The sequence below is a fragment of the Zeugodacus cucurbitae genome, chromosome X (assembly GCF_028554725.1).
Source record: "Zeugodacus cucurbitae isolate PBARC_wt_2022May chromosome X, idZeuCucr1.2, whole genome shotgun sequence".
NCBI lineage: Eukaryota > Metazoa > Arthropoda > Insecta > Diptera > Tephritidae > Zeugodacus > Zeugodacus cucurbitae.
Genome location: NC_071672.1, coordinates 23014686 through 23031323, shown reverse-complemented (window position 1 = coordinate 23031323; position 16638 = coordinate 23014686).

The window sequence follows — 16638 nt, the reverse complement described above, 5'->3', positions numbered from 1 at the left end:
CTTGTCATGTCGTGTGTTGTGTTGTTTTGTCTTGTCTTGTTGTGTATTGTCATGTCTTATATTGTCTTGTCTTGTCTTGTCTTGTCATGTCATGTCATGTCGTGTGTTGTGTTGTTTTGTCTTGTCTTGTTTTGTCTTGTCATGTCTTGTCTTGTCTTGTCTTGTCTTGTTTTGTCTTGTCATGTCTTGTCTTGTCTTGTCTTGTCTTGTCTTGTCTTGTCTTGTCTTGTCTTGTCTTGTGATGTCATGTCGTGCGTTGTGTTGTTTTGTCTTGTCATGTCCTGTCCTGTCTTGTCTTGTCTTGTCTTGTCATGTCTTGTCTTGTCTTGTCTTGGCTTGTGTTGCCTCGTCTTGTCTTGTCTTGTGCTGTCCTGACGTGTGTTGTGTTGTTTTGTCTTGTCTTGCTTTGTCTTGTCATGTCCTATCTTGTCTTGTCATGTCTTGTCTTGTCTTGTCTTGTCTTGTCTTGTCTTGCCTTGTCTTGTCTTGTCTTGTCTTGTCTTGTCTTGTCTTGTCTTGTCTTGTCTTGTCTTGTCTTGTCTTGTCTTGTCTTGTCTTGTGTTGTCTTGTCTTGTCTTGTCATGTCGTGTGTTGTGTTGTTTTGTCTTGTCTTGTTGTGTATTGTCATGTCTTATATTGTCTTGTCTTGTCTTGTCTTGTCTTGTCTTGTCTTGTCTTGTCTTGTCTTGTCTTGTCTGGTCTTGTCTTGTTTTGTCTTGTCCTGTCTTGTCTTGTCATGTCATGTCATATGTTGTTTTGTCTTGTCTTGTTGTGTATTGTCATGTCTTGTCTTGTCTTGTCTTGTCTTGTCTTGTCTTGTCTTGTCTTGTCTTGTCTTGTCTTGTCTTGTCTTGTCTTGTGTTGTCTTGTGTTGTCTTGTCTTGTCTTGTCTTGTTTTATGTTGTGTTGTCTTGTCTTGTTTTGTCATGTAATGTCATGTCGTGTGTTGTGTTGTTTTGTCTTGTCTTGTCTTCTCCTTGTCTTGTCTTGTCATGTCGAGTGTTGTGTTGTTTTGTCTTGTCATGTCTTATATTGTCTTGTCTTGTCTTGTCTTGTCTTGTGATGTCATGTCGTGTGTCTTGTCTTGTTTTGTCTTGTCCTGTCTTGTCTTGTCATGTCATGTCATGTGTTGTGTTGTTTTGTTTTGTCTTGTCTTGTCTTGTCTTGTCTTGTCTTGTCTTGCCTTATCTTGCCTTGTCTTGTCTTGTCTGGTCTTGTCTTGTCTTGTCTTGTCTTGTCTTGTCTTGTCTTGTCTTGTCTTGTCTTGTCTTGTCTTGTCTTGTCTTGTCTTGTCTTGTCTTGTCTTGTCTTGTCTTGTCTTGTCTTGTCTTGTCTTGTCTTGTCTTGTCTTGTCTTGTCTTGTCTTGTCTTGTCTTGTCTTGTCTTGTCTTGTCTTGTCTTGTCTTGTCTTGTCTTGTCTTGTCTTGTCTTGTCTTGTCTTGTCTTGTCTTGTCTTGTCTTGTCTTGTCTTGTCTTGTCTTGTCTTGTCTTGTCTTGTCTTGTCTTGTCTTGTCTTGTCTTGTCTTGTCTTGTCTTGTCATGTCTTGTCTTGTCTTGTTTTGTCTTGTCTTGTATTGTCTTGTTTTCTCATGTAATGTCATGTCGTGTGTTGTGTTGTTTTGTCTTGTCTTGTGTTGTTTTGTCGTGTTATGTCTTGTCTTGTCTTCTCTTGTCTTGTCCTGTCCTGTCGTGTGTTGTGTTGTTTTGTCTTGTCTTGCCATGTCATGTCATGTCGTGTCTTGTGTTGCTTTGTCTTGTCATGTCCTATCTTGTCTTGTCTTGTCTTGTCTTGTCTTGTCTTGTCTTGTCTTGTCTTGTCTTGTCTTGTCTTGTCTTGTCTTGTCTTGTCTTGTCTTGTCTTGTCTTGTCTTGTCTTGTCTTGTCTTGTGTTGTCTTGTCTTGTCTTGTGTTGTCTTGTCTTGTCTTGTCATGTCGTGTGTTGTGTTGTTTTGTCTTGTCTTGTTGTGTATTGTCATGTCTTATATTGTCTTGTCTTGTCTTGTCTTGTCTTGTCTTGTCTTGTCTTGTCTTGTCTTGTCTGGTCTTGTCTTGTTTTGCCTTGTCCTGTCTTGTCTTGTCATGTCATGTCATATGTTGTTTTGTCTTGTCTTGTTGTGTATTGTCATGTCTTATATTGTCTTGTCTTGTCTTGTCTTGTCTTGTCATGTCATATCGTGTGTTGTGTTGTTTTGTCTTGTCTTGTTTTGTCTTGTCATGTCTTGTCTTGTCTTGTTTTGTCTTGTCATGTCTTGTCTTGTCTTGTCTTGTCTTGTCTTGTCTTGTCTTGTCTTGTCTTGTCTTGTCTTGTCTTGTCTTGTCTTGTCTTGTCTTGTCTTGTCTTGTCTTGTCTTGTCTTGTCTTGTCTTGTCTTGTCTTGTCTTGTCTTGTCTTGTCTTGTCTTGTCTTGTCTTGTCTTGTCTTGTCTTGTCTTGTCTTGTCTTGTCTTGTCTTGTCTTGTCTTGTCTTGTCTTGTCTTGTCTTGTGTTGTCTTGTCTTGTGAAGTCTTGTCTTGTCTTGTCTTGTCTTGTCTTGTCTTGTCTTGTCTTGTCTTGTCTTGTTTTGTCTTGTCATGTCTTGTCTTGTCTTGTCTTGTCATGTCTTGTCTTGTCTTGTCTTGTCTTGTCTTGTCTTGTCTTGTCTTGTCTTGTCTTGTCTTGTCTTGTCTTGTCTTGTCTTGTCTTGTCTTGTTTTATGTTGTGTTGTCTTGTCTTGTTTTGTCATGTAATGTCATGTCGTGTGTTGTGTTGTTTTGTCTTGTCATTTCTTATATTGTCTTGTCTTGTCTTATCTTGTCTTGTGAAGTCATGTCGTGTGTTGTGTTGTTTTGTCTTGTCATGTCTTGTCTTGTCTTGTCTTGTCTTGTCTTGTCTTGTCTTGTCTTGTCTTGTCTTGTCTTGTGATGTCATGTCGTGTGTTGTGTTGTTTTGTCTTGTCATGTCTTGTCCTGTCCTGTCTTGTCTTGTCTTGTCATGTCTTGTCTTGTCTTGTCTTGTGTTGCCTCGTCTTGTCTTGTCTTGTCTTGTCCTGTCCTGACGTGTGTTGTGTTGTTTTGTCTTGTCTTGCTTTGTCTTGTCATGTCCTATCTTGTCTTGTCATGTCTTGTCTTGTCTTGTCTTGTCTTGTCTTGTCTTGTCTTGTCTTGCCTTGTCTTGTCTTGTCTTGTCTTGCCTTGTCTTGTCTTGTCTTGTCTTGTCTTGTCTTGTCTTGTCTTGTCTTGTCTTGTCTTGTCTTGTCATGTCATGTCATGTCGTGTCTTGTGTTGCTTTGTCTTGTCTTGTCATGTCTTGTCTTGTCTTGTCTTGTCTTGTTTTGTCTTGTCATGTCTTGTCTTGTCTTGTCTTGTCTTGTCATGTCATGTCATGTCGTGTCTTGTGTTGCTTTGTCTTGTCTTGTCTTGTCTTGTCTTGTCATGTCGTGTGTTGTGTTGTTTTGTCTTGTCTTGTTGTGTATTGTCATGTCTTATATTGTCTTGTCTTGTCTTGTCTTGTCATGTCATGTCATGTCGTGTGTTGTGTTGCTTTGTCTTGTCTTGTCTTGTCTTGTCATGTCGTGTGTTGTGTTGTTTTGTCTTGTCTTGTTGTGTATTGTCATGTCTTATATTGTATTGTCTTGTCTTGTCTTGTCATGTCATGTCATGTCGTGTGTTGTGTTGTTTTGTCTTGTCTTGTTTTGTCTTGTCATGTCTTGTCTTGTCTTGTCTTGTCTTGTTTTGTCTTGTCATGTCTTGTCTTGTCTTGTCTTGTCTTGTCTTGTCTTGTCTTGTCTTGTCTTGTGATGTCATGTCGTGCGTTGTGTTGTTTTGTCTTGTCATGTCCTGTCCTGTCTTGTCTTGTCTTGTCTTGTCATGTCTTGTCTTGTCTTGTCTTGGCTTGTGTTGCCTCGTCTTGTCTTGTCTTGTCTTGTGCTGTCCTGACGTGTGTTGTGTTGTTTTGTCTTGTCTTGCTTTGTCTTGTCATGTCCTATCTTGTCTTGTCATGTCTTGTCTTGTCTTGTCTTGTCTTGTCTTGTCTTGCCTTGTCTTGTCTTGTCTTGTCTTGTCTTGTCTTGTCTTGTCTTGTCTTGTCTTGTCTTGTCTTGTCTTGTCTTGTCTTGTCTTGTCTTGTCTTGTCTTGTCTTGTCTTGTCTTGTCTTGTCTTGTCTTGTCTTGTCTTGTCTTGTCTTGTCTTGTCTTGTCTTGTCTTGTCTTGTCTTGTGTTGTCTTGTCTTGTCTTGTCATGTCGTGTGTTGTGTTGTTTTGTCTTGTCTTGTTGTGTATTGTCATGTCTTATATTGTCTTGTCTTCTCTTGTCTTGTCTTGTCTTGTCTTGTCTTGTCTTGTCTTGTCATGTCTTGCCTTGTCTTGTCTTGGCTTGTGTTGCCTCGTCTTGTCTTGTCTTGTCTTGTCTTGTCTTGTGATGTCATGTCGTGCGTTGTGTTGTTTTGTCTTGTCATGTCCTGTCCTGTCTTGTCTTGTCTTGTCTTGTCATGTCTTGTCTTGTCTTGTCTTGGCTTGTGTTGCCTCGTCTTGTCTTGTCTTGTCTTGTGCTGTCCTGACGTGTGTTGTGTTGTTTTGTCTTGTCTTGCTTTGTCTTGTCATGTCCTATCTTGTCTTGTCATGTCTTGTCTTGTCTTGTCTTGTCTTGTCTTGCCTTGTCTTGTCTTGTCTTGTCTTGTCTTGTCTTGTCTTGTCTTGTCTTGTCTTGTCTTGTCTTGTCTTGTCTTGTCTTGTCTTGTCTTGTCTTGTCTTGTCTTGTCTTGTCTTGTCTTGTCTTGTCTTGTCTTGTCTTGTCTTGTCTTGTCTTGTCTTGTTTTGTCTTGTCATGTCTTGTCTTGTCTTGTTTTGTCTTGTCATGTCTTGTCTTGTCTTGTCTTGTCTTGTCTTGTCTTGTCTTGTCTTGTCTTGTCTTGTCTTGTCTTGTCTTGTCTTGTCTTGTCTTGTCTTGTCTTGTCTTGTCTTGTCTTGTCTTGTCTTGTCTTGTCTTGTGTTGTCTTGTGTTGTCTTGTCTTGTCTTGTCTTGTTTTGTCATGTAATGTCATGTCGTGTGTTGTGTTGTTTTGTCTTGTCATTTCTTATATTGTCTTGTCTTGTCTTATCTTGTCTTGTGAAGTCATGTCGTGTGTTGTGTTGTTTTGTCTTGTCATGTCTTGTCTTGTCTTGTCTTGTCTTGTCTTGTCTTGTCTTGTCTTGTCTTGTGATGTCATGTCGTGTGTTGTGTTGTTTTGTCTTGTCATGTCTTGTCCTGTCCTGTCTTGTCTTGTCTTGTCATGTCTTGTCTTGTCTTGTCTTGTCTTGTGTTGCCTCGTCTTGTCTTGTCTTGTCTTGTCCTGTCCTGACGTGTGTTGTGTTGTTTTGTCTTGTCTTGCTTTGTCTTGTCATGTCCTATCTTGTCTTGTCATGTCTTGTCTTGTCTTGTCTTGTCTTGTCTTGTCTTGTCTTGTCTTGCCTTGTCTTGTCTTGTCTTGTCTTGCCTTGTCTTGTCTTGTCTTGTCTTGTCTTGTCTTGTCTTGTCTTGTCTTGTCTTGTCTTGTCTTGTCTTGTCTTGTCATGTCATGTCATGTCGTGTCTTGTGTTGCTTTGTCTTGTCTTGTCATGTCTTGTCTTGTCTTGTCTTGTCTTGTTTTGTCTTGTCATGTCTTGTCTTGTCTTGTCTTGTCTTGTCATGTCATGTCATGTCGTGTCTTGTGTTGCTTTGTCTTGTCTTGTCTTGTCTTGTCTTGTCATGTCGTGTGTTGTGTTGTTTTGTCTTGTCTTGTTGTGTATTGTCATGTCTTATATTGTCTTGTCTTGTCTTGTCTTGTCATGTCATGTCATGTCGTGTGTTGTGTTGCTTTGTCTTGTCTTGTCTTGTCTTGTCATGTCGTGTGTTGTGTTGTTTTGTCTTGTCTTGTTGTGTATTGTCATGTCTTATATTGTATTGTCTTGTCTTGTCTTGTCATGTCATGTCATGTCGTGTGTTGTGTTGTTTTGTCTTGTCTTGTTTTGTCTTGTCATGTCTTGTCTTGTCTTGTCTTGTCTTGTTTTGTCTTGTCATGTCTTGTCTTGTCTTGTCTTGTCTTGTCTTGTCTTGTCTTGTCTTGTCTTGTCTTGTGATGTCATGTCGTGCGTTGTGTTGTTTTGTCTTGTCATGTCCTGTCCTGTCTTGTCTTGTCTTGTCTTGTCATGTCTTGTCTTGTCTTGTCTTGGCTTGTGTTGCCTCGTCTTGTCTTGTCTTGTCTTGTGCTGTCCTGACGTGTGTTGTGTTGTTTTGTCTTGTCTTGCTTTGTCTTGTCATGTCCTATCTTGTCTTGTCATGTCTTGTCTTGTCTTGTCTTGTCTTGTCTTGTCTTGCCTTGTCTTGTCTTGTCTTGTCTTGTCTTGTCTTGTCTTGTCTTGTCTTGTCTTGTCTTGTCTTGTCTTGTCTTGTCTTGTCTTGTCTTGTCTTGTCTTGTCTTGTCTTGTCTTGTCTTGTCTTGTCTTGTCTTGTCTTGTCTTGTCTTGTCTTGTCTTGTCTTGTCTTGTCTTGTCTTGTCTTGTCTTGTCATGTCGTGTGTTGTGTTGTTTTGTCTTGTCTTGTTGTGTATTGTCATGTCTTATATTGTCTTGTCTTCTCTTGTCTTGTCTTGTCTTGTCTTGTCTTGTCTTGTCTTGTCATGTCTTGCCTTGTCTTGTCTTGGCTTGTGTTGCCTCGTCTTGTCTTGTCTTGTCTTGTCTTGTCTTGTGATGTCATGTCGTGCGTTGTGTTGTTTTGTCTTGTCATGTCCTGTCCTGTCTTGTCTTGTCTTGTCTTGTCATGTCTTGTCTTGTCTTGTCTTGGCTTGTGTTGCCTCGTCTTGTCTTGTCTTGTCTTGTGCTGTCCTGACGTGTGTTGTGTTGTTTTGTCTTGTCTTGCTTTGTCTTGTCATGTCCTATCTTGTCTTGTCATGTCTTGTCTTGTCTTGTCTTGTCTTGTCTTGTCTTGCCTTGTCTTGTCTTGTCTTGTCTTGTCTTGTCTTGTCTTGTCTTGTCTTGTCTTGTCTTGTCTTGTCTTGTCTTGTCTTGTCTTGTCTTGTCTTGTCTTGTCTTGTCTTGTCTTGTCTTGTCTTGTCTTGTCTTGTCTTGTCTTGTCTTGTCTTGTCTTGTCTTGTCTTGTCTTGTCTTGTCTTGTCTTGTCTTGTCTTGTCTTGTCTTGTCTTGTCTTGTCTTGTCTTGTCTTGTCTTGTCTTGTCTTGTCTTGTCTTGTCTTGTCTTGTCTTGTCATGTCTTGTCTTGTCTTGTCTTGTCTTGTCTTGTCTTGCCTTGTCTTGTCTTGTCTTGTCTTGTCTTGTCTTGTCTTGTCTTGTCTTGTCTTGTCTTGTCTTGTCTTGTCTTGTCTTGTCTTGTCTTGTCTTGTGTTGTCTTGTCTTGTCTTGTCATGTCGTGTGTTGTGTTGTTTTGTCTTGTCTTGTTGTGTATTGTCATGTCTTATATTGTCTTGTCTTGTCTTGTCTTGTCTTGTCATGTTTTGTCTTGTCCTGTGCTGTCTTGTCTTGTCTTGTCATGTCTTGTCTTGTCTTGTCCTGTCCTGTCTTGTCTTGTCTTGTCATGACTTGTCTTGTCTTGTCTTGTCTTGTCTTGTCTTGTCTTGTCTTGTCTTGTCGTGTCTTGTCTTGTCTTGTCTTGTCTTGTCTTGTCTTGTCTTGTCTTGTCTTGTCTTGTCTTGTCTTGTCTTGTCTTGTCTTGTCTTGTCTTGTCCTGTCTTGTCCTGTCTTGTCTTGTCTTGTCTTGTCTTGTCTTGTCTTGTCTTGTCTTGTCTTGTCTTGTCTTGTCTTGTCTTGTCTTGTCTTGTCTTGTCTTGTCTTGTCTTGTCTTGTCTTGTCTTGTCTTGTCTTGTCTTGTCTTGTCTTGTCTTGTCTTGTCTTGTCCTGTCTTGTCCTGTCTTGTCTTGTCTTGTCTTGTCTTGTCTTGTCTTGTCTTGTCTTGTCTTGTCTTGTCTTGTCTTGTCTTGTCTTGTCTTGTCTTGTCTCGTCTTGTCTTGTTTTGTCTTGTCTTGTTTTGTCTTGTCTTGTGATGTCATGTCATGTCGTGTGTTGTGTTGTTTTGTCTTGTCATGTCTTGTCTTGTCTTGTCTTGTACTGTCCTGTCGTGTATTGTGTTGTTTTGTTTTATCTTGTCTTGTCCTGTCCTGACGTGTGTTGTGTTGTTTTGTCTTGTCTTGTGTTGTTTTGTCCTGTCCTGACGTGTGTTGTGTTGTTTTGTCTTGTCTTGCTTTGTCTTGTCATGTGCTATCTTGTCTTGTCTTGTCTTGTCTTGTCTTGTCTTGTCTTGTCTTGTCTTGTCTTGTCTTGTCTTGTCTTGTCTTGTCTTGTCTTGTCTTGTCTTGTCTTGTCTTGTCTTGTCTTGTCTTGTCTTGTCTTGCCTTGTCTTGTCTTGTCTTGTCCTGTCTTGTCTTGTCTTGTCTTGTCTTGTCTTGTCTTGTCTTGTCTTGTCTTGTTTTGTCTTGTCTTGTTTTGTCTTGTCTTGTGATGTCATGTCATGTCGTGTGTTGTGTTGTTTTGTCTTGTCATGTCTTGTCTTGTCTTGTCTTGTCTTGTCCTGCCCTGTCGTGTGTTGTGTTGTTTTGTTTTATCTTGTCTTGTCCTGTCCTGACGTGTGTTGTGTTGTCTTGTCTTGTCTTGTCTTGTCTTGTCTTGTCTTGTCTTGTCTTGTCATGTCTTGTCTTGTCTTGTCTTGTCTTGTCTTGTCTTGCCTTGTCTTGTCTTGTCTTGTCTTGTCTTGTCTTGTCTTGTCTTGTCTTGTCTTGTCTTGTCTTGTCTTGTCTTGTGTTGTCTTGTCTTGTCTTGTCATGTCGTGTGTTGTGTTGTTTTGTCTTGTCTTGTTGTGTATTGTCATGTCTTATATTGTCTTGTCTTGTCTTGTCTTGTCTTGTCATGTTTTGTCTTGTCCTGTGCTGTCTTGTCTTGTCTTGTCATGTCTTGTCTTGTCTTGTCCTGTCCTGTCTTGTCTTGTCTTGTCATGACTTGTCTTGTCTTGTCTTGTCTTGTCTTGTCTTGTCTTGTCTTGTCGTGTCTTGTCTTGTCTTGTCTTGTCTTGTCTTGTCTTGTCTTGTCTTGTCTTGTCTTGTCTTGTCTTGTCTTGTCTTGTCTTGTCTTGTCTTGTCCTGTCTTGTCCTGTCTTGTCTTGTCTTGTCTTGTCTTGTCTTGTCTTGTCTTGTCTTGTCTTGTCTTGTCTTGTCTTGTCTTGTCTTGTCTTGTCTTGTCTTGTCTTGTCTTGTCTTGTCTTGTCTTGTCTTGTCTTGTCTTGTCTTGTCTTGTCTTGTCTTGTCTTGTCTTGTCCTGTCTTGTCCTGTCGTGTCTTGTCTTGTCTTGTCTTGTCTTGTCTTGTCTTGTCTTGTCTTGTCTTGTCTTGTCTTGTCTTGTCTTGTCTTGTCTTGTCTCGTCTTGTCTTGTTTTGTCTTGTCTTGTTTTGTCTTGTCTTGTGATGTCATGTCATGTCGTGTGTTGTGTTGTTTTGTCTTGTCATGTCTTGTCTTGTCTTGTCTTGTACTGTCCTGTCGTGTATTGTGTTGTTTTGTTTTATCTTGTCTTGTCCTGTCCTGACGTGTGTTGTGTTGTTTTGTCTTGTCTTGTGTTGTTTTGTCCTGTCCTGACGTGTGTTGTGTTGTTTTGTCTTGTCTTGCTTTGTCTTGTCATGTGCTATCTTGTCTTGTCTTGTCTTGTCTTGTCTTGTCTTGTCTTGTCTTGTCTTGTCTTGTCTTGTCTTGTCTTGTCTTGTCTTGTCTTGTCTTGTCTTGTCTTGTCTTGTCTTGTCTTGTCTTGTCTTGCCTTGTCTTGTCTTGTCTTGTCCTGTCTTGTCTTGTCTTGTCTTGTCTTGTCTTGTCTTGTCTTGTCTTGTCTTGTTTTGTCTTGTCTTGTTTTGTCTTGTCTTGTGATGTCATGTCATGTCGTGTGTTGTGTTGTTTTGTCTTGTCATGTCTTGTCTTGTCTTGTCTTGTCTTGTCCTGCCCTGTCGTGTGTTGTGTTGTTTTGTTTTATCTTGTCTTGTCCTGTCCTGACGTGTGTTGTGTTGTTTTGTCTTGTCTTGTGTTGTTTTGTCCTGTCCTGACGTGTGTTGTGTTGTTTTGTCTTGTCATGCTTTGTCTTGTCATGTGCTATCTTGTCATGTCATGTCTTGTCTTGTCTTGTCTTGTCTTGTCTTGTCTTGTCTTGTCTTGTCTTGTCTTGTCTTGTCTTGTCTTGTCTTGTCTTGTCTGGTCTTGTCTTGTCTTGTCTTGTCCTGTCCTGTCGTATGTTGTGTTGTTTTGTCGTGTCATGTCTTGTCTTGTCTTGCCTTGTCTTGTCCTGTCCTGTCGTGTGTTGTGTTGTTTTGTTTTATCTTGTCTTGTCCTGTCCTGACGTGTGTTGTGTTGTTCTGTCTTGTCTTGTGTTGTTTTGTCCTGTCCTGACGTGTGTTGTGTTGTTTTGTCTTGTCTTGTGTTGTTTTGTCCTGTCCTGACGTGTGTTGTGTTGTTTTGTCTTGTCTTGCTTTGTCTTGTCATGTGCTATCTTGTCTTGTCATGTCTTGTCTTGTCTTGTCTTGTCTTGTCTTGTCTTGTCATGTCTTGTCTTGTCTTGTGTTGTTTTGTCGTGTCATGTCTTGTCTTGTCTTGCCTTGTCTTGTCCTGTCCTGTCGTGTGTTGTGTTGTTTTGTCTTGTCTTGTCATGTCATGTCATGTCGTGTCGTGTGTTGCTTTGTCTTGTCTTGTCTTGTCTTGTCTTGTCGTGTGTTGTGTTGTTTTGTCTTGTCTTGTTGTGTATTGTCATGTCTTATATTGTCTTGTCTTGTCTTGTCTAGTCATGTCATGTCATGTCGTGTGTTGTGGTGTTTTGTCTTGTCTTGTTTTGTCTTGTCATGTCTTGTCTTGTCTTGTCTTGTCTTGTTTTGTCTTGTCATGTCTTGTCTTGTCTTGTCGTGTGTTGTGTTGTTTTGTCTTGTCTTGTTGTGTATTGTCATGTCTTATATTGTCTTGTCTTGTCTTGTCTAGTCATGTCATGTCATGTCGTGTGTTGTCTTGTCGTGTGTTGTGTTGTTTTGTCTTGTCTTGTTGTGTATTGTCATGTCTTATATTGTCTTGTCTTGTCTTGTCTAGTCATGTCATGTCATGTCGTGTGTTGTGTTGTTTTGTCTTGTCTTGTTTTGTCTTGTCTTGTCTTGTCTTGTCTTGTCATGTGCTATCTTGTCTTGTCTTGTCTTGTGTTGCCTCGTCGTGTCTTGTCTTGTCTTGTCCTGTCCTGTCCTGACGTGTGTTGTGTTGTTTTGTCTTGTCTTGCTTTGTCTTGTCATGTCCTATCTTGTCTTGTCATGTCTTGTCTTGTCTTGTCTTGTCTTGTGATGTCATGTCGTGTGTTGTGTTGTTTTGTCTTGTCATGTCTTGTCCTGTCCTGTCTTGTCTTGTCTTGTCATGTCTTGTCTTGTCTTGTCTTGTCTTGTCCTGTCCTGACGTGTGTTGTGTTGTTTTGTCTTGTCTTGTCATGTCTTGTCTTGTCTTGTCTTGTTTTGTCTTGTCATGTCTTGTCTTGTCTTGTCTTGTCTTGTCTTGTCTTGTCTTGTCTTGTCTTGTCTTGTCTTGTCATGTCATGTCATGTCGTGTCTTGTGTTGCTTTGTCTTGTCTTGTCTTGTCTTGTCATGTCGTGTGTTGTGTTGTTTTGTCTTGTCTTGTTGTGTATTGTCATGTCTTATATTGTCTTGTCTTGTCTTGTCATGTCATGTCATGTCGTGTGTTGTGTTGTTTTGTCTTGTCTTGTTTTGTCTTGTCATGTCTTGTCTTGTCTTGTCTTGTTTTGTCTTGTCATGTCTTGTCTTGTCTTGTCTTGTCTTGTCTTGTCTTGTCTTGTCTTGTCTTGTCTTGTCTTGTCCTGTCCTGTCGTGTGTTGTGTTGTTTTGTCTTGTCTTGTCATGTCATGTCATGTCGTGTCTTGTGTTGCTTTGTCTTGTCTTGTCATGTCGTGTCTTGTCTTGTCTTGTCTTGTCTTGTCCTGTCCTGTCGTGTGTTGTGTTGTTTTGTCTTGTCTTGTCTTGTCTTGTCATGTCGTGTGTTGTGTTGTTTTGTCTTGTCATGTCTTATATTGTCTTGTCTTGTCATGTCATGTCATGTCGTGTGTTGTGTTGTTTTGTCTTGTCATGTCTTGTCCTGTCCTGTCTTGTCTTGTCTTGTCATGTCTTGTCTTGTCTTGTCTTGTCTTGTCCTGTCCTGACGTGTGTTGTGTTGTTTTGTCTTGTCTTGTCATGTCTTGTCTTGTCTTGTCTTGTTTTGTCTTGTCATGTCTTGTCTTGTCTTGTCTTGTCTTGTCTTGTCTTGTCTTGTCTTGTCTTGTCTTGTCTTGTCTTGTCTTGTCTTGTCTTGTCTTGTCTTGTCTTGTCTTGTCTTGTCTTGTCTTGTCTTGTCTTGTCTTGTCTTGTCTTGTCTTGTTTTATGTTGTCTTGTCTTGTCTTGTTTTGTCATGTAATGTCATGTCGTGTGTTGTGTTGTTTTGTCTTGTCATTTCTTATATTGTCTTGTCTTGTCTTATCTTGGCTTGTGATGTCATGTCGTGTGTTGTGTTGTTTTGTCTTGTCATGTCTTGTCTTGTCTTGTCCTGTCCTGTCCTGTCTTGTCTTGTCTTGTCATGTCTTGTCTTGTCTTGTCTTGTCTTGTGTTGCCTCGTCTTGTCTTGTCTTGTCTTGTCCTGTCCTGACGTGTATTGTGTTGTTTTGTCTTGTCTTGCTTTGTCTTGTCATGTCCTATCTTGTCTTGTCATGTCTTGTCTTGTCTTGTCTTGTCTTGTCTTGCCTTGTCTTGTCTTGTCTTGTCTTGTCTTGTCTTGTCTTGTCTTGTCTTGTCTTGTCTTGTCTTGTCTTGTCTTGTCTTGTCTTGTCTTGTCTTGTCTTGTCTTGTCTTGTCTTGTCTTGTCTTGTCTTGTCTTGTCTTGTCTTGTCTTGTCTTGTCTTGTCTTGTCTTGTCTTGTCTTGTCTTGTCATGTCATGTCATGTCGTGTCTTGTGTTGCTTTGTCTTGTCTTGTCTTGTCTTGTCATGTCTTGTCTTGTCTTGTCTTGTCTTGTCTTGTCTTGTTTTATGTTGTGTTGTCTTGTTTTGTCATGTAATGTCATGTCGTGTCTTGTGTTGCTTTGTCTTGTCTTGTCTTGTCTTGTCATGTCGTGTGTTGTGTTGTTTTGTCTTGTCTTGTTGTGTATTGTCATGTCTTATATTGTCTTGTCTTGTCTTGTCTTGTCTTGTCTTGTCATGTCATGTCTTGTCATGTCATGTCATGTCGTGTGTTGTGTTGTTTTGTCTTGTCTTGTTTTGTCTTGTCATGTCTTGTCTTGTCTTGTCTTGTCTTGTTTTGTCTTGTCATGTCTTGTCTTGTCTTGTCTTGTCTTGTCTTGTCTTGTCTTGTCTTGTCTTGTCTTGTCTTGTCTTGTCTTGTCTTGTCTTGTCTTGTCTTGTCCTGCCCTGACGTGTGTTGTGTTGTTTTGTCTTGTCTTGCTTTGTCTTGTCATGTCCTATCTTGTCTTGTCATGTCTTGTCTTGTCTTGTCTTGTCTTGTCTTGTCTTGTCTTGTCTTGTCTTGTCTTGTCTTGTCTTGTCTTGTCTTGTCTTGTCTTGTCTTGTCTTGTCTTGTCTTGTCTTGTCTTGTCTTGTCTTGTCTTGTCTTGTCTTGTCTTGTCTTGTCTTGTGATGTCCTGTCGTGTGTTGTGTTGTTTTGTCTTGTCATGTCTTGTCCTGTCCTGTCTTGTCTTGTCTTGTCTTGTCATGTCTTGTCTTGTCTTGTCTTGTCTTGTGTTGCCTCGTCTTGTCTTGTCTTGTCTTGTGCTGTCCTGACGTCTGTTGTGTTGTTTTGTCTTGTCTTGCTTTGTCTTGTCATGTCCTATCTTGTCTTGTCATGTCTTGTCTTGTCTTGTCTTGTCTTGTCTTGTCTTGTCTTGCCTTGTCTTGTCTTGTCTTGTCTTGTCTTGTCTTGTCTTGTCTTGTCTTGTCTTGTCTTGTCTTGTCTTGCCTTGCCTTGTCTTGTCTTGTGTTGTCTTGTCTTGTCTTGTCATGTCGTGTGTTGTGTTGTTTTGTCTTGTCTTGTTGTGTATTGTCATGTCTTATATTGTCTTGTCTTGTCTTGTCTTGTCTTGTCTTGTCTTGTCTTGTCTTGTCTTGTCTTGTCTTGTCTTGTCTTGTCTTGTCTTGTCATGTCTTGTCTTGTCTTGTTTTGTCTTGTCTTGTATTGTCTTGTTTTCTCATGTAATGTCATGTCGTGTGTTGTGTTGTTTTGTCTTGTCTTGTGTTGTTTTGTCGTGTTATGTCTTGTCTTGTCTTGTCCTGTCCTGTCGTGTGTTGTGTTGTTTTGTCTTGTCTTGTCATGTCATGTCATGTCGTGTCTTGTGGTGCTTTGTCTTGTCTTGTCTTGTCTTGTCATGTCGTGTGTTGTGTTGTTTTGTCTTGTCTTGTTGTGTATTGTCATGTCTTATATTGTCTTGTCTTGTCTTGTCTTGTCATGTCATGTCATGTCGTGTGTTGTGTTGTTTTGTCTTGTCTTGTTTTGTCTTGTCATGTCATGTCTTGTCTTGTCTTGTCTTGTCTTGTCTTGTCTTGTCTTGTCTTGTCTTGTCTTGTCTTGTCTTGTCTTGTCTTGTCTTGTCTTGTCTTGTCTTGTCTTGTCTTGTCTTGTCTTGTCTTGTCTTGTCTTGTCTTGTCTTGTCTTGTCTTGTCTTGTCTTGTCTTGTCTTGTCTTGTCTTGTCTTGTCTTGTCTTGTCTTGTCTTGTCTTGTCTTGTCTTGTCTTGTCTTGTCTTGTCTTGTCTTGTCTTGTCTTGTCTTGTCTTGTCTTGTCTTGTCTTGTCTTGTCTTGTCTTGTCTTGTCTTGTCTTGTCTTGTCTTGTCTTGTCTTGTCTTGTTTTATGTTGTCTTGTCTTGTCTTGTTTTGTCATGTAATGTCATGTCGTGTGTTGTGTTGTTTTGTCTTGTCATTTCTTATATTGTCTTGTCTTGTCTTATCTTGTCTTGTGAAGTCATGTCGTGTGTTGTGTTGTTTTGTCTTGTCATGTCATGTCTTGTCTTGTCTTGTCTTGTCTTGTCTTGTCTTGTCTTGTCTTGTCTTGTCTTGTCTTGTGATGTCATGTCGTGTGTTGTGTTGTTTTGTCTTGTCATGTCTTGTCCTGTCCTGTCTTGTCTTGTCTTGTCATGTCTTGTCTTGTCTTGTCTTGTCTTGTGTTGCCTCGTCTTGTCTTGTCTTGTCTTGTCCTGTCCTGACGTGTGTTGTGTTGTTTTGTCTTGTCTTGCTTTGTCTTGTCATGTCCTATCTTGTCTTGTCATGTCTGGTCTTGTCTTGTCTTGTCTTGTCTTGTCTTGTCTTGTCTTGTGTTGTCTTGTCTTGTCTTGTCTTGTCTTGTCTTGTCTTGTCTTGTCTTGTCTTGTCTTGTCTTGTCTTGTCTTGTCTTGTCTTGTCTTGTCTTGTTTTATGTTGTCTTGTCTTGTCTTGTTTTGTCATGTAATGTCATGTCGTGTGTTGTGTTGTTTTGTCTTGTCATTTCTTATATTGTCTTGTCTTGTCTTATCTTGGCTTGTGATGTCATGTCGTGTGTTGTGTTGTTTTGTCTTGTCATGTCTTGTCTTGTCTTGTCCTGTCCTGTCCTGTCTTGTCTTGTCTTGTCATGTCTTGTCTTGTCTTGTCTTGTCTTGTGTTGCCTCGTCTTGTCTTGTCTTGTCTTGTCCTGTCCTGACGTGTATTGTGTTGTTTTGTCTTGTCTTGCTTTGTCTTGTCATGTCCTATCTTGTCTTGTCATGTCTTGTCTTGTCTTGTCTTGTCTTGTCTTGTCTTGTCTTGTCTTGTCTTGTCTTGTCTTGTCTTGTCTTGTCTTGTCTTGTCTTGTCTTGTCTTGTCTTGTCTTGTCTTGTCTTGTCTTGTCTTGTCTTGTCTTGTCTTGTCTTGTCTTGTCTTGTCTTGTCTTGTCTTGTCTTGTCTTGTCCTGTCCTGTCCTGTCTTGTCTTGTCTTGTCATGTCTTGTCTTGTCTTGTCTTGTGTTGCCTCGTCTTGTCTTGTCTTGTCTTGTCCTGTCCTGACGTGTATTGTGTTGTTTTGTCTTGTCTTGCTTTGTCTTGTCATGTCCTATCTTGTCTTGTCATGTCTTGTCTTGTCTTGTCTTGTCTTGTCTTGTCTTGTCTTGTCTTGTCTTGTCTTGTCTTGTCTTGTCTTGTCTTGTCTTGTCTTGTCTTGTCATGTCATGTCATGTCGTGTCTTGTGTTGCTTTGTCTTGTCTTGTCTTTTCTTGTCATGTCTTGTCTTGTCTTGTCTTGTCTTGTCTTGTCTTGTTTTATGTTGTGTTGTCTTGTTTTGTCATGTAATGTCATGTCGTGTCTTGTGTTGCTTTGTCTTGTCTTGTCTTGTCTTGTCATGTCGTGTGTTGTGTTGTTTTGTCTTGTCTTGTTGTGTATTGTCATGTCTTATATTGTCTTGTCTTGTCTTGTCTTGTCTTGTCTTGTCTTGTCTTGTCATGTCATGTCTTGTCATGTCATGTCATGTCGTGTGTTGTGTTGTTTTGTCTTGTCTTGTTTTGTCTTGTCATGTCTTGTCTTGTCTTGTCTTGTCTTGTTTTGTCTTGTCATGTCTTGTCTTGTCTTGTCTTGTCTTGTCTTGTCTTGTCTTGTCTTGTCTTGTCTTGTCCTGCCCTGACGTGTGTTGTGTTGTTTTGTCTTGTCTTGCTTTGTCTTGTCATGTCCTAT